This window comes from Pinus tabuliformis, chromosome 5_1 (assembly GCF_031772625.1).
Source record: "Pinus tabuliformis cultivar Carrire ecotype Pingquan chromosome 5_1, CPIR1, whole genome shotgun sequence".
Lineage (NCBI taxonomy): Eukaryota > Viridiplantae > Streptophyta > Pinopsida > Pinales > Pinaceae > Pinus > Pinus tabuliformis.
Genome location: NC_142305.1, coordinates 600437094 through 600452265, shown reverse-complemented (window position 1 = coordinate 600452265; position 15172 = coordinate 600437094). Strand labels below are relative to the sequence as shown.

The 15172-nt window shown below is 42.5% G+C and overlaps 1 non-coding gene across 1 annotated transcript; it reads right to left on the bottom strand.

Moving 5' to 3' along the window:
• Nucleotides 1–8236: 8236 nt before the first annotated feature.
• On the bottom strand, nucleotides 8237–8387 carry LOC149166312 (5.8S ribosomal RNA). Its single transcript, XR_016261068.1, has one exon. It is a non-coding gene; the product is annotated as a 5.8S ribosomal RNA (ribosomal RNA).
• Between the last annotated feature and the right edge of the window lie 6785 nt (nucleotides 8388–15172).

The window sequence follows — 15172 nt, the reverse complement described above, 5'->3', positions numbered from 1 at the left end:
TGTCTAATAGCATTTTCCTCCCTCATAAGGTTTATCCAGAAATATGCATCCAATTCTTGTACGCATTTTCTGACAGAAATCCTAGCTAAACCATCAAAGTGGGTGAGGGTTATTCTTCCCTGAATGATACTCACTCTCCCTCAAGCCATGGGTTTGTCTATAGTTCACCCATCACAATGCATACATTCCAAATCTTCCATGATTTTTTTGGCTTGTTGGGACAGGGTCCCCTAGAGTCAATTTTTGCGCAAAAGCCCAAGTTTTGTGGCAAAAATCCCAAGTTTTGGTGTCTAAAATGTAAGAGTCAGGGGCATGATAAAGATCACTACCTTGTCTTCGTGAAGATGTTGCAAGAGGAGGGCTAATGCCTCTGAGGCTGGAAGCTCAAGAAGGGCCAAGCACAGGGCTCGCGCTGTGGTGTGCTATCTGTCAGGTAGCTGGAAAACATGTAACAGATAATTGTCACTTGCTACAGAAATTTGTGCAGACACCTTAACAACTCTTCTGCAACTTCTGCAAATCAGTGGGGCATGATGAGCGTAATTCCTGTAGCTATGAGTTTATGATGGAAATAACACCAGCATATCAAATTCAAACAGAAACTCAACCTCTGGATCAAAGCGTTGGGGGAGCGTGTGGATGATATAAGGGGCGCAAATGGGGCTATGGAGGAGGAGGACTTGCAAGAGGTTAGGGACAAGTCATTTATTACAATTGTAGATTTCCAGGACACTATGCATGGGAGTGTACAAGCCCAGTATGCCTATTGTGCCGATACTATACTTAGTTTGATCACGCGATAGAAGACTGCCTTGTATTGATAGCTAAGATGCAGGAGAAGAGGGCGCAACCTCAACAACCTACCTAGAACCTATATATGATGAGTGTTGAACCCCAAAAAGAAGATTCTAATGTGAATATCGTGCTGTGAAGTGGAATGACAATTGGTGAGGGTAAAGTAAAACAACCTACGAAAAGTGAATGGGTCGACAAGGCTCTAGAAAAAGAGGTTGGGTTTGATTTGGAGTGCATGAAATAAACATTCATGGAAGTGAAGAAAAGCTTCACTGAGGTCTCTTCCTCAAGATGTCAAGATAAGCTATCTGAAGAAATGAACCCTCCATGCTTACCACGTTCTTGGAGACCTGTATGAAGCTGCTATGCGATAGAAAGGTTGTAAAAGGATTACAAGAATTGATAAATAAATGTGACAGTAAAGAAATTGCTCTTGAAGGACCTCACATAGTCAAAAAAATTGGTAAGCATAAGGCAAGAATTGGGCATGAGATGAGGCTCACTACGTAAAGAGGAGAATATGAAATGGACCAAGTTATTTTGGATCTTGGGTCAGATGTGAATTTTTTGCCTAAACATGCATGGGAAAGAATGGGGAGACATGTGCTGCAATGGTCTCCAATTCAATTGAGGATGGAAAATCAACAGAAGATTATCCCCATGGGAGGATTGTAGGGCATGACGATAGACATTGAAAGCGTGAGCGCATTGGTTGATTTTGAAGTGATAGAGATCATGGATGAAATCAATCCATACCCATGTTCCTTGGGATTAATTGGGATATCGACATGAATGGGGTAATCAATTTGAAGAGGCGAACATTGTCATTTGAGAGGAAATCGCTCCATGTAGTATTACCTTTAGACCTTGCAGAAGGACTGTGCTATACTGAACCGGTTCGCGGTTATGAGGAAAGCAACGATGATTTTGACCAAATATATAAGATAAAAATGTGAGATCAGGATTGGGTTAAGCCGGTACCTGATGGACGCATTGCATGGGACCGTGAAAGTTCTTGTTCATCAGATTCATATGAAGAGCTGGAGCACTGTGTTGCGTTGTAACATGATGACTAAATCATTGCACTGTGTATCATCAGAGGTAAGTAGTTTTCCTTATTATTATGGTCTAATTAACATAGATAAATTTTTGGATTCATTTGAAAGGGAAGTACCAGAGAAGCATTGCTTCCAAGCCTTGGATTTGGCATTGTGCGCTACACCTGCAAGATGGTGGGGTACACATAAAGATAGTTTTGATGGATGGCGTGAAGACAAAAGAATGATGAGGTTGCGGTTTGGTCACCCAAAAGTGCGACTAACAAAGAAATATGATGGGAGGAATGACCTATGTGATCACTTAGCAAAATGGACCAACGCTTATGGAACGAAGCCGTAAACTGAGTGGGTGCATTTATTCTGTCGCAATTTGGATTTAATACCAATGAATTGGTACTTGGAAACAGAGCTCTGTCATGGCATTGAAGAATGGGACATTTTGAGACAAGGATTCTTGATGACATTTAGCTTTGAAGATGGGTTCGAATGTATTCACTAGGTGTTGCAAGAGGTCAAGGAAGCGATCTTCAGAATATCGTAGGATCCTTTGGACTTCATTCAACCAGATTGGAGCACGCAGCTGCGTTATGCGCTAGAGTTTTATAATATGACTTCTAAAGAAGAAGAGGAGGATCCAAGGAACATTAACATCCGAGAGACAGAAGGCCAACATGAAGTTGAGGGGCCGCAGATAGAGAATCCAAATATCACCATGCCGCTAAAAACTAGACAAGTAAACACTGGCACATAATTGGAACCAAAGTTTGCGAAGATAGGGGACTACTGGGATGATGGTATGATGGACAAGGTTGTTGAGTTACTCCGTGAATATCAGGATTTGTTTCCCATCAAATTTTCGGACTTGAAAGGCATCATCAATGATTTCAGAGTGATGAAAATAAATTAAAATTGGAAGTGAAGCTTGTTAAGAAAAGGCCATATCATCTTAATCCAAAATATAAGGAAAAGTTCCGTATGGAGTTGGAAAAGATGCTTGCAGCAGGTATTATTGAATCAGTCGAGGAATCTAATTGGGTGAGTCCAATGGTAGTTCAGGAAAAGAAGCAAAAGTATGAAATCAGTATTTGCGTAGCTCTTAGGAAGCTCAACGATGTCTGTGTTCATGATCCTTTTCCAACTTCATTCATAGATGAAGTAATGGAGTAGGATGACCTTCACGACTAAGTGGGGATGCTTTCAATATACGGTAATGCATTTTGGGCTTAAAAAAACATTAGAAATCTTCTCGCGCGTAGTCATCGTGGCGTCCAAAGAGTTCATTCACAAATTTGGAGGTATATTTTGATGCTTGGATAATATTTGGACTGGTAAAGCGCCATGTAGCTAGCTTGCACTTGATGTTGAATACATGCCGAAGGTATCAAATTGCGCTAAACTTGAAGAAATGCTTATTTTGCATCCCTTTCAGAATCTTCCTGGGTCATGTGGTATGAAAACAAGGATTAATGGTGGACCCTATAAATATCTCAGTTATAATTAGTTTGAAGGTGTCAAGAAGTGTTAAACAGTTGCATGCAACACTGGGTCATACTGGATACTATCGAAAGTTCATCACGAGCTATGCCCAGATTACCGCGCTAATGGAAAATCTATTAAAGAAGGATGCTACATTCTATTGGGATGAAGAATGTCAGCGGAGTCTGGATGTATTGAAGGAGAAAATGGTCACCACTCCAATCCTATTCTTCCCGGATTGGAAGAAGGAATTTCATGTGAATGTGGATGCATCGTGTATTGCGTTGGGAGTAGTGCTGACGCAGGCAGGTGAAGGAGAATTGGATTACCCTATAACGTTTGCAAGTAGGAAGTTGTCTAAGGATGAAATTAATTATTCTATGATAAAGCGCGAAGGGTTGGATATGGTGTATTGCGCTCTAGAAGTTCAGACATTACCTGCTAGGTGGACATTTTAAGATGTACACAAACCATTTTGCATTAAAATACCTAGACAACAAGCTTGTGTTGGGGGAGGGGGGAATATGAATATGGTTACTGTTGTTTCAGGAGTATGATTTTGAGGTAATTATGAAGCCAGGATGATTGAATGCAGGGCCAGACAATCTGTCGCACATTGAAATGAGAGAATAGCCCATGAATTTGGAGGAGGGGTTGCCTGATGCATAACTATTGGTGGTGTACGTAGAAGATAATCACTTTGTAGACATTATCGATTTCCTAACTATGGGAATAGCTCTGGAAGAATACAAAATTCAATAGAAGAAGGAATTGGTGGTGCACGCGGTAGTCCTTTCTTCTATTGCAGGCCACTTGTATAAGACGGGATCATATGAGATACTACGATGCTATGTGCCTGATTTTAAACGAAACAGTATCCTAGATGAAGCTCATGGAGGGGATGTGGAAGGCCATTATGTAGGAAAAGAAACAATGTAGAAGATTTAACACACTGGGTTGTGGTGGCCAATGTTGCATAAGGATTCCAAAGCATTGTAGGGCATGAAATGCATGTCAGAGAACTGGTAGGCCATTGCAGAGGGATGAGTTGCCTTTGAATCTACAGGTATCATTGTAGCCATTTGAGAAATGGGAAATTGATTTTGTAGGACCAATTCAGCCTCTAGGGAAAAAGACGGGTGCACGATATATCAACAACGCGACCGATTATTTGACCAGATGGGAAGAGGCATAGCCCATGAAGGACTACATAGGGGCAACAACAAAAAATTTCTTATTTGAATATGTGTTGACCAGGTTCAGTTGCCCGAATATTTTGATGAGTAATCGTGGTACACATTTCCTCAATGAAATGATCATCTTGCTGATAGAAGAATTCCAAGTTTATCACTACAAGAGTACACCATATCATCCTCGGGCCTATGGGATAGTTGAAACGTTTAATAAGATATTGGAGGATGCACTGACAAAGGTTTGCAATGCGTAGAGGAATGATTGGGATATGTGCATACCGGCAGTATTATGGGCTTATAAAACTAGTTGTAAGAAGTTTACTGGTCAAACACCTCTTAGGTTGGTCTATGGTGTAGAAGCTATGATGCCTATGGAGTAAATTGTGCCTAGTCTACGGATAGCGACATTCATAGGAATGGTAGACTAAAGAGCCTTAGAAGAGTGGCTCGTGCAGATAGTAGAGCTCAAGGAAGATAGATTTTTGGCTAGATTCCATCAGCAGGTTCAGAAGGAACACAAAAAGGCATGGCACGATTAGCACATCAAACTATGCACCTTCAAGGTAAATGATTTAGTTTTATTATATGATAATAAGTTTGATAAGTTTCTAGAAAAATTTCAGATGCATTGACTAGGGCCATATTTTATCAAAGAGATTACCGATGCTGGAGCAGTTTAGCTTGTGAAATTGAATGGAGATCCATTTTCGGGAAAGGTAAATGGAAGCCGATTGAAGCCCTACATTAGGGATATGGCTCGATGACTACATGACAGTAGCACAGTCTTAGTGATGCAGGTAGTTGTAAGGAGGCACACGACTATAAATTACACTACCTAGTGTGTAGAGCTGCGCGATAGGGGTTTTGTGTGAAACAAGAGGGGGTCACAGTACTAGAAGAAGCGCGAAGGGAGTTGTGCTATAGAAGGAGAGACCATGCAATGCAACCAGAAAGTGACCGTTACCATCACTGTTCATGGTTTGACTACCAGGAGACAATTAAAAGGAGCGGGGGGACTATATTTAAGGCATTTAAGGCTGATATTAAGGGTGAAATATTTGAAAATCTGCCGCCACTCTAACATTTATGGATGAATTTTGGGGGGAATGGTCAAATTTGAATTCAAATTTGCATATAAATTACACGTGGCCGCCCAACGAGAAACACTTTGAATTTTGAGAATTTTTGAGTTGAGCTATTGATTGCCTATGAATCGCTTGTATTAGGAATATTTAGTTGTCAGCCATACATTTTCCAAGTTATCAGAGGTAAATCAGACATTCATCCTGGAAAATATGCTAGTACCAAGCCCCACGGAAACCAAGAGTACTGGTGGAGATGTTGCTTCTGAGGGAGTGGTTCTAGAAGTTGTGAGTGTGGAGGTTCCTGCAGCAGTGCCTATGGCACAGAGGTCACCTATGTCGAAGCCTAATCTAGTGAGAGAGGTCCCCAAGCCAAAGAAAGATAAACAAAATAAGCTGGTGTTGGTGTGCGAGTCACCCAGGAAGCATGCCACTACACAGGCTGAGAGGAAAGAAAAGCTAAGCATGAAAGAGAAGGGGAAAGTAGTGGATCTTAAGGCTAAGTAGGGTGCAAAAGATATAGACATTATGGGGGTGGACCCTATATCTAAGTTGTTGAAGTATATCCCTCCATGCAAGGCCAAAGTGAAGGTCCCGAAGGATGCAGATGCAGGACAATTCCTCCTCAACACACCCCTGTTGCCGAAGAACATCACCTTTGAAGGCTCGCACTTGGTGCTGATTCCACACTTAAAGCTCGAAGACTAGGATTTGGCAGACCACGAACAGTTCCACCACCTGGTTACCAACACCTTCATGCAGAGGGTCTTCTACAAAGAGTCTGGTGTCATCGTGTTGGAGCTTGTGGAATGGATTCGCGAAGTAAACAAGTTAAGGTTGTTGAACGTGTTGTGGGTGCTGCACTACCATCACTAAAATATAAACCTAATTATCATTAAGCAGTTGTTGTGCCTGGTGCTTGTGGTTAAAAGCATCAATACCCATCACTGATATGCTAATCCATTGAATCATGCTATTTGCACATTCAGGATTGAATTTGGCCAAGGCGTTTGGCGGAAAGACGAGCAAGCACAACCTCACTAATAAGATGAAGGAAAAGTTTAAACTTGTGAAGAAGTCACACAGGTACTCGATTACTTCAATTACTGACCCAACGGTCAAGGTTGCCACACAAATTCTAGCTGTCAAGGTTATGAGAAAGTGTCACGCGGATGAGGTGTTAGCACCAGTGGTTTCATTAGAAATACAGTGCGTGGAGGGCGTACAGTTCAACTAGGCATGCTACCTATGTAGTGAGTTCCTTGTGAACTGTAGAGGGGCACAAAATTACAGTAAGACGTTCCACTATTAATGAATTTTTTTCTCGATAGTGCTCGTCACATGGGATTTGCTGTAGGACATCCAATTTCCTCTAGTGGAGAAAGATTTACTAGAAGCCGTGAAATTTGCATCTCTCTAGGCCACAAAAGATGTCGCATGGGTCACTGAGAGAAAAGTATTATGGGTGCTGATGGAGGAAATTATTCACATGGCCATCAACCAGAAGCCGCAGTTGTCTCCAACCATGTTTGAACAACTTTTGGGGTACGCGATGTTCAAAGAGGACTTCCACCATGTCTACATTTGGGCGTGAAAGGACCCCGAGTAGAAATGGTTCGACCTACCATATGTTGCTATGGATGACACTATTGAAGAGGTCATTAAGTGTTGGCCAATAGAGTGGCATTCTCCTTCTGACTTGGCTATAGGGACTAGCAAGTCCACAAGGAAGAAGAAAAAGGAAGTGAACAAGCAGAAGGCTCAGTAGTTGGCTGAGAAGAGGAAGAAAGAGACCGAGGAAAAGGCCCAAGTAGAAGAGGAGCGCGCCACGAAGGAATAGGAAGAGCAGGAAGAGCACAGCTCTAAAAGATGTCAGAAGTCTCCTTCACCCCAAATGGAGGAGGAAGAGTGGTCAAAGCAAGGCGGTGGTGAGCAGTAGGAAAGCACTCCCTTCTGAGTAAAGTGGTGCAGGGAGCAGGAAAAGGAAGGACCGCAAAAGAAGATGAAAGACACCAAGTCGTCATTAGATATGATTACTTTGACAGATGGTGACATGGATCAAATTGGACACAAGGTGCAGGATACAATAATAGAACTACTGCAACAATTTCAGTAGCAGCAAAAGCAGGCACTGAGCATCATCCAAACAGGTCTACGTGAGCTACAGATCCAGACAACAAGAATCTAGGCAGGTGCAGGACAGATCAGCACGACATCAACCAGTTTGTCACTAGAGACCACTCAAGCAGAAGAGATGATTCAGTCATTGGATCTCCAGGCCGTCATGCTCCTTGATGGAGCTTTGAGCACGAAGGCGGCTACTAACAAGGCTATTTTAACCACTTTGAAGAATATTCACCTCAACCTGGCTGCGCTCCCCAGTGAGATTCTTCACACATTGCAAGTAGTTTTGATAGCAGAAGTTAAGCCCGGGAGCAGTGTGTGTTGAGCCTCAACAACGAACATATGTTCATGGAAAAATTAGCAGCACTGGAGGGCTATAAGAAAGTTAGGCATAAAACAACCAACTTGTAGTCATGCTAGTCGAGGCATGTAGAACAGTCCCTAAACTACATATCCCGAAGGAATCGACGTTGGAGGTGAAGATAAGGAAGCCAGCTACAGGCGTGTGCAATGCCCAGATAGACGTGCCCCCGACCGAGGCCTCGGGTGCAAATTGTGTTCAAAAACTCGATGATTCACGGGATTATGCAATTCACACTAAGTATCGCATTTCACTACGTTCTTCATCGTAACAAGAGCCAAGATATCTGTTAAGTCTGAACTGAAGAACGCAATTCCAAGACAGAAGTGACCAAGGTTCAGTTTGAACTGAATCTAAAAATCACAGAGTTAGAGTTGAAGTCACAGCCTTCAAATCTGCCGGAGGTCATAGAATAGTGCGTAGCCACTGTGAAGGATGGAGTCACAGCGGTGTATGTCATGATGGTGGATTGCACTACGCTCTTCATGAAATCCATGGAGGTAGTCAAGACTCTGCGGGAAGATCCTAACCTGCAGACATTAAACAAAGAGACTCGTGAATTGCAATAATGGTATGATGAAGCGAGAGCGATGGTGTGCACCATCGCTATAGCACAATGATTGGCCAAGCTGCATGAGGGAAAATAGTTTCTTGAACAGCTGGAAGTAGCATAGAGGAAAGAGGTGGTCCTTAAGGCCAGATTAGGGCCTTGGCTAGATGAGGCCTACATTATCTCTGCCAACATTCAGGAGAAGTTGGCAAGCCTATAGATCCAGCAATAGAAAATCAAGGAAGATAGCGTGGGCCTAGCAACAGAGCAGCTGGTGGAGCAGATCAAATAGGCAGCCACGCAAAGCATGACTGAGGTAGAAGTGGCACAAGTAGAGTTGGGAGGTCTCTACAGTAAGATATCCACGCCAGCAGAGTGACTCGAGGGTGAGTCACGATCTTTGTATTGGGGGCCCATTGGGACGAGGTCTCCTAGGGTCAATTTTGAGGAAAAAGCCCAAGTTTTGTTATATAAAATGTAAAAGTGTCTGCAAATTGTGGTCACGGAGCACATAGATAGTAAAGTGTCATAAAGGGTTTCACCCTTCTTTTATGTAAGATGTGTCAACTTTTATAGATCTACCCATGGTCCGCGGACCATGGTATTATATAAGTAGGAGAGTCTTAGAGAGTATAAGGCAAATGATGATGAATATGAATGTAATGGGTCAGTAGAGCAGAGGGCGAAGAAGTATTAAAGTAGAAGAGAGGCTCTGCAACTATGTGCATAGAGTCTTAGAGTAGAGTCCGTAGTTGAGTGCACGAACCCCTGCAACTTAGTGCGCAAGAAGTCTTGAGTTTGTAAGAAGAACTGAAGTATTAATAAAGAGATTATTCCTGAAATTCTTGTGTTTTGTCCATTTACTTCTATTATGAATGAATGCACTTTTATGCTATAATAAATGATGGATTATGAAATAATACTGTATTGATGTCTGACTTAATTGATGCTATTGTATGAATGCACTTAATATTAATTGTTTACGTGAAGCATATCTTATTGCATGTTAAAGTTCTCAACGTTTAGGACGATATGGGTAAAATATGGGATTAGGAGTAATCACAGAGGCATGTAAATGGTTAATTCACATGTTTAGGGTCCGCGAAAGACGATCATGATCATTTGCGGAGGTATAGGAGCTGATTAAGGGTGGTTATATCGAAAGCCCTAAGGGCTTATCGATCTACTAGAAGGTAGGTTTAGGGCATAAAATTACATTACCCTAATCTCAGGGTGCAGAAATTTGGTTCCAACATCCCCGCATACTGCTTTAGATGAGACTTTAGTCTTCGCTCTACAGATTAATGTCGAAAGGGCCAGTAGTGTAGGGATTTGTTTGTCAAAACTCACTCTGAACCTGGGTCAGGACCCACTAGGACAACATGGCTACTCCACAACTAGCCAATATCATGCTCTGATACCACTGCAATGTTCCTAATCAAAATTTTACAATGATAACAAAGACATGCAAATACAATAACAATAAAATTTTCAGAAATAAATACACATGAACCAGAAATTCCTCCAAATCCCCAAAGGGCCATTTTTTTTATTAATAATATCCATTGTGGTACAACGAGTTGGAAAAAGTGCACCTAGGCTCACACAAGGCAAGCTACAACCACCAGGTGATGAGTACAAGAAAGCCCAATTGCTACAATAACCAACTCCTCCAGAAAACTATGCTAGTGATTCAAAACTATTGCCTGACTTCAGCCCTTTATTTGGGCACTCTATCATGCCATAAAAATTCTAGGAATTTGGGATTATGATCCTTGCCCAAAACCTAGAAAACCTCAGAAAGGGTTTCCCTTGGTTCCAACCTTCAAAAATTGACCCTTCATAGCTTGGCCCTCCTCCAAATACGAATTTTGTTGTTGTGATTGATCCTATCAATCTATGCATTTCCAATTGCATAAATACTCATAAAATGGTCCTCCAAATGATCTCCCAACTCCCCAGTTCCAAAATCCCAGGGATAATGTTGCCCAAACAAATCTCACTCCAATAACTACGCAATCCTGCACTGTTGCTACTCTCCCTGCTCTGCATTACTGCTACTCTCCATATTGCTAGAACTCATCTTCCTTGCTGCTGTAACTCGGACCTATTGCTGCTACTTTCTTACTGTTGTAACTTGAACCTCCAACTTCTCCTTTCCCTGTGACTATAACTCGACCTCCTTGTTGTTACTTCCCCTACTGTTGTAACTGAACTCATTGTTGTTGGTATTACTTGGAACGAAGTAGATCCCCCCCCCAGGGCTAGCACTTGAACTGCATCGAAGTAAGGGTTGATATCTCCACTCAGAGACACTCGTGTGCTAAACAACACAATATTGGCTCAGATGATCAACTAAGGAAAATTCGATTTTCGAATACAAAAAAGACCCCTATTGATCCATCATTCCTTCCTTTTATAATTGTTGGCCATGCATTCCTTGTGGTTCCCTCCACCAATTATATTTTCCTCAAGGAATTCGAATTCCTTCTTCCAAAGTGCGTACTTCATGTGGGCCCCACATTCCACTACCAATTTTATTTTATTTTTCTCTAATGTTGGTGGCCTCCATTTCTCCAAAAATTAAGTGGGGACTCCCTCAACCCACTTTTGCTAAGTTTTCATGCCAAAACATTCCCAACACCCAATTTACAAAAATGGGAATTCTTCTTAACAAAATTAATTTAATTGGGGACATTATAGACCTCCCCACCAAAAATTTCTTGTCCTCAAGCAATGCATGAACAAATACCCTCTCCATCAACTAACCCAAATAGTCACTGCAAACAATACTCGGGTCCCAAATGTACATCCAGATCACCCTGAATTTGTGCACCATTATGTCGTAAATGAATCCCACAATACTAGGGTCCCATGCTAATCTTAAAAAGATGCCACCATGTTGATGTTGCGCTACTATGATTACAACTAACTGACCATTGTGCGCATGTCGTATCCTCCTCTCCTGTAGCTCGATGGTGAATTACATGTAAATTCCAAATACATCCTACCTAGTTATCTCCATGATTCCAAAGACTACCCATCCAAAACTAACCCTGAACCTATTCAACAATAGGGAAATCCTATCTTGTCATATGATGAAGGCCTCCCAGAACCCCCATGTGTCAGCCCAAGGGTGAACTATATCAATCTCTGCCATGACTCCACTCATCACGAGACAAAGTGATCTATCAACCAACTGAACACCTGGATCCCATAGCCAGACTTGATGCAACATATCTCTGACAACTGTTGGAATCCATCCATGCCTTGTCTCTAGTCACAACATGCAATCAATATATAGGCTCCATATATCATGAACTAATCTGATGCATGCCAAACTTCCTTGTGCCTGCCACTGCACAGTACTAATGACCACTGGAAAGCACATGTGCCAAATAGCTGCCTCAGTGTATGTGAATCTGTCTTGCTCCATCCAATCATCACCACTAAGTATGCCATACACACCCTCGGTAAAGTGCCAATACATTGTCTGAAGCTCGGATACCCACTTGGAAACTAGCTCAGCCAGACATAGTATCCCTTGCTCATGAAGGATCCCAGCAAGCCCTATTGAAGTAGAGGAACATGTCTCTGTCACTCTATAAGGTAATGCATTTTGATGTGAAGCACTCTTCCAACAACATGGTGTGACAATACACACCACTATGTACCACTGCACACCTCCGTGATCCACTGCATATCATTATGCACTAGTGCATGCCCCTATACACCCCTGGTTTCCATGGCCTAAAACTATGTTTGTAAATATCAACCCACATTCTATTAGTACCATCATATCCACCCTTTCATCTCCATACTCTCGGATGAGTGTACCTTCCCTCCTAATCCTCCCTAAGAGATCTGACAGGAAAATCTCCTTATGTGCCTGTGGTGGTGTCACTAGGGTGTTTCTCCTCGGTGAACATTTTTCCCCATATATGCATGGGATATCCACCCCTCCATACAAAGAACTATCCAATGGCCTTCAAATTCCACCTCCTCCAAGGGTACACTGATCATCCAATTATCCCATACATGACCAATATGCCAACACGAGTCACAAAGTATGTTGGATCCCCTATCAGTCCAACCTGCTACTGGTGTTGTCCAAAACTATGATGGGAATATGAAAATATGCCACTGGTGTTGTCCAGAACTCTGATGGGAATATGAAAACTGGGGTTAGTCCGATCATCGAATCCACCATCCTGCTAGTATCATGACTAGCCCAATCCATGAAATGATGGGGAGTGCCACCTTGATCCTAATTCCACCCTAGAGCTCTAGTATCTCTAATTCCTGAATGTGCCTGCTGACTCTCACTCTGACCTATGATCAAATCCATATGCCTATCCAACTCCATCGAGCACCAACTCAAAATTTCTCACCACCCAACCCTAAGGGATGGATTGAGAGCATAAATCTTTGTACATAGAACTAACCCTCCATATTTCCAAGGATGCACCCTACGAAACTCATGTCACCTCATCTCACCATCCTGGTCATCACATAAAATATGTCAAGATGACTCTGCCTCTCCCTCTCTAATGTGTAGTGGTAACCTACTGATGCTACCAGCCTCATCTATGCATGTCTGAGTAGGGTTTCCCCATCGCTCCAGCGTGCACTCCAGCTAAACCATTAGGGAACCCAACCATTTCCCAACGTGAGTCAGTTTGTCCATTAAATTAGCACAAACCTCTCTCATGCCCTCCAACTCCTCGTTCTTCTATAGAATCACCTCTTGCACTATCGTGGCCTTATTTCTCAATGCTAGAAGGCTAGCCTGAAACTGGTGAAACTATGGAGGGTAGTTATCCTTTTTAAACTTAGTCACCACTCTGGACCCCTCAATCTCTTCGTGTATCTCCTCAACGACAAGTATTCCTCCATACAGCTCATCAAATGGTTGTGGGTGGCCATCATCTAGAAACTAGGTCATAACACTAGGTACCTCATCAATTGTTGGCATCTCATCGATATATGGCCCTCCGAATGTTTGCTCTACTCCCTTAAACAAGATGTTAGTTGGAGTTATTAAATATGCCTCCAACAATGGTGCCTCCTGTGCCACATAGGGTATATTGATGTGCCTATCATCATCCTACATGTCCTCCTACTCAACCTCCTCCTCAAGATCCTAACATCTAAATCCTAGTCTCCACCAGCAGGAACACCCTCTGATCTCACCCTCTAACTGTCATCATCTAGTCCACTCCCTTTGAGAGGATTTGGTGTCATCTCAGTCAAATCTATCCACGAGCCTCCATGTGAACTCCATGTATGATGTGATACGTGCATTACCCAAAGGGATCAACCCTCGGCACCACCACTCCATAGCATCTCCATCCAAGTGAAAAGTGGCATGTCTAATAGCATCTACCTCCCTCATAGGGTTTATTCGAAAATATGTGTCCAATTCTTGTACCCATTTTCTGACAAGACTCCTAGTTGAACCATCAAAGTGGGTGAGGGTCATTTTTCCCTCATTGATACTCACTCTCCCTCGAGCCATGGGTTTGTCTATAGTTCACCCATCATAGTGCATACATTCCAAAATCTTCCATGATCTTGCTGGCTATTCCACAGCTGGCCAAGATCATGCTCTGATACCAGTATAATGTTCCTAATGGAAATTTTACAATGATAACAAAGACATGAAAATAAAATAACATAAAAATTTTCAGAAATAAATACACATGAACCAGAAATATTTGTAGATCCCCAAATAGCACCCGGGTTTTGCACATGGAAATAAATACAATAAGTTGGAGAAACGGCACCTGGGCTTGTGCAAGGAAAGCTACAAGCGCCAGGTGATGAGTACAAGGAAGCGCAATGGCTGCAATAACTAACTCCTCCAGAAAACTGCGCTACTGCTCGAAAAGTATACTGCTGCCTCACTTCGCCCCTTGATTTGCCCACTCTAGAGTGCCCAGAAATTTCTAGGAATTTGGGATTGTGATCTTGCCCAAAACACACAAAAAATCCAGAAAGGGTTTCCCTTGGTTCCAACCTTCAAAAATTGACACTTCATAGCTTGGCCCTCCTCCAAATACGAATTATGTTGTTGTGATTGATTCTATCAATCTATGCACTCCCAACTCTAGCAATCCTCCTCAAATGGCCCTCCAAATGATCTCCTAGCTCCCCAGCTCCAAAATTCCTGGGATAATTTTTCCCTAACAAATCTCACTCCAATGAGTGTGCAGTCCCTGCGCTACTACTACTCTCCTTACTCTGCGTTGCTATTACTCTCCCCGCTCTTTGTTGTTGCTACTCTCCCTATTGTTGGAACTCATCCTACTTGCTTATGTAACTCATCCCTACTACTGCTACTTTCCTGCTACTGTAACTCGGCCCTCCTATTGCTCCTTTACCTCCGGCTATAACTCGACCTCCTTGTTGTTACTCCCCTTGTGGCTGTAACTCGACTTACTATTGTTGTAATTCGACTCACAACTTTTGGTCTAACTTGGAACGAAGTAGAACTTCCTCCTAGGGCTGGCACTCGAAGTCCACCGAAGCAA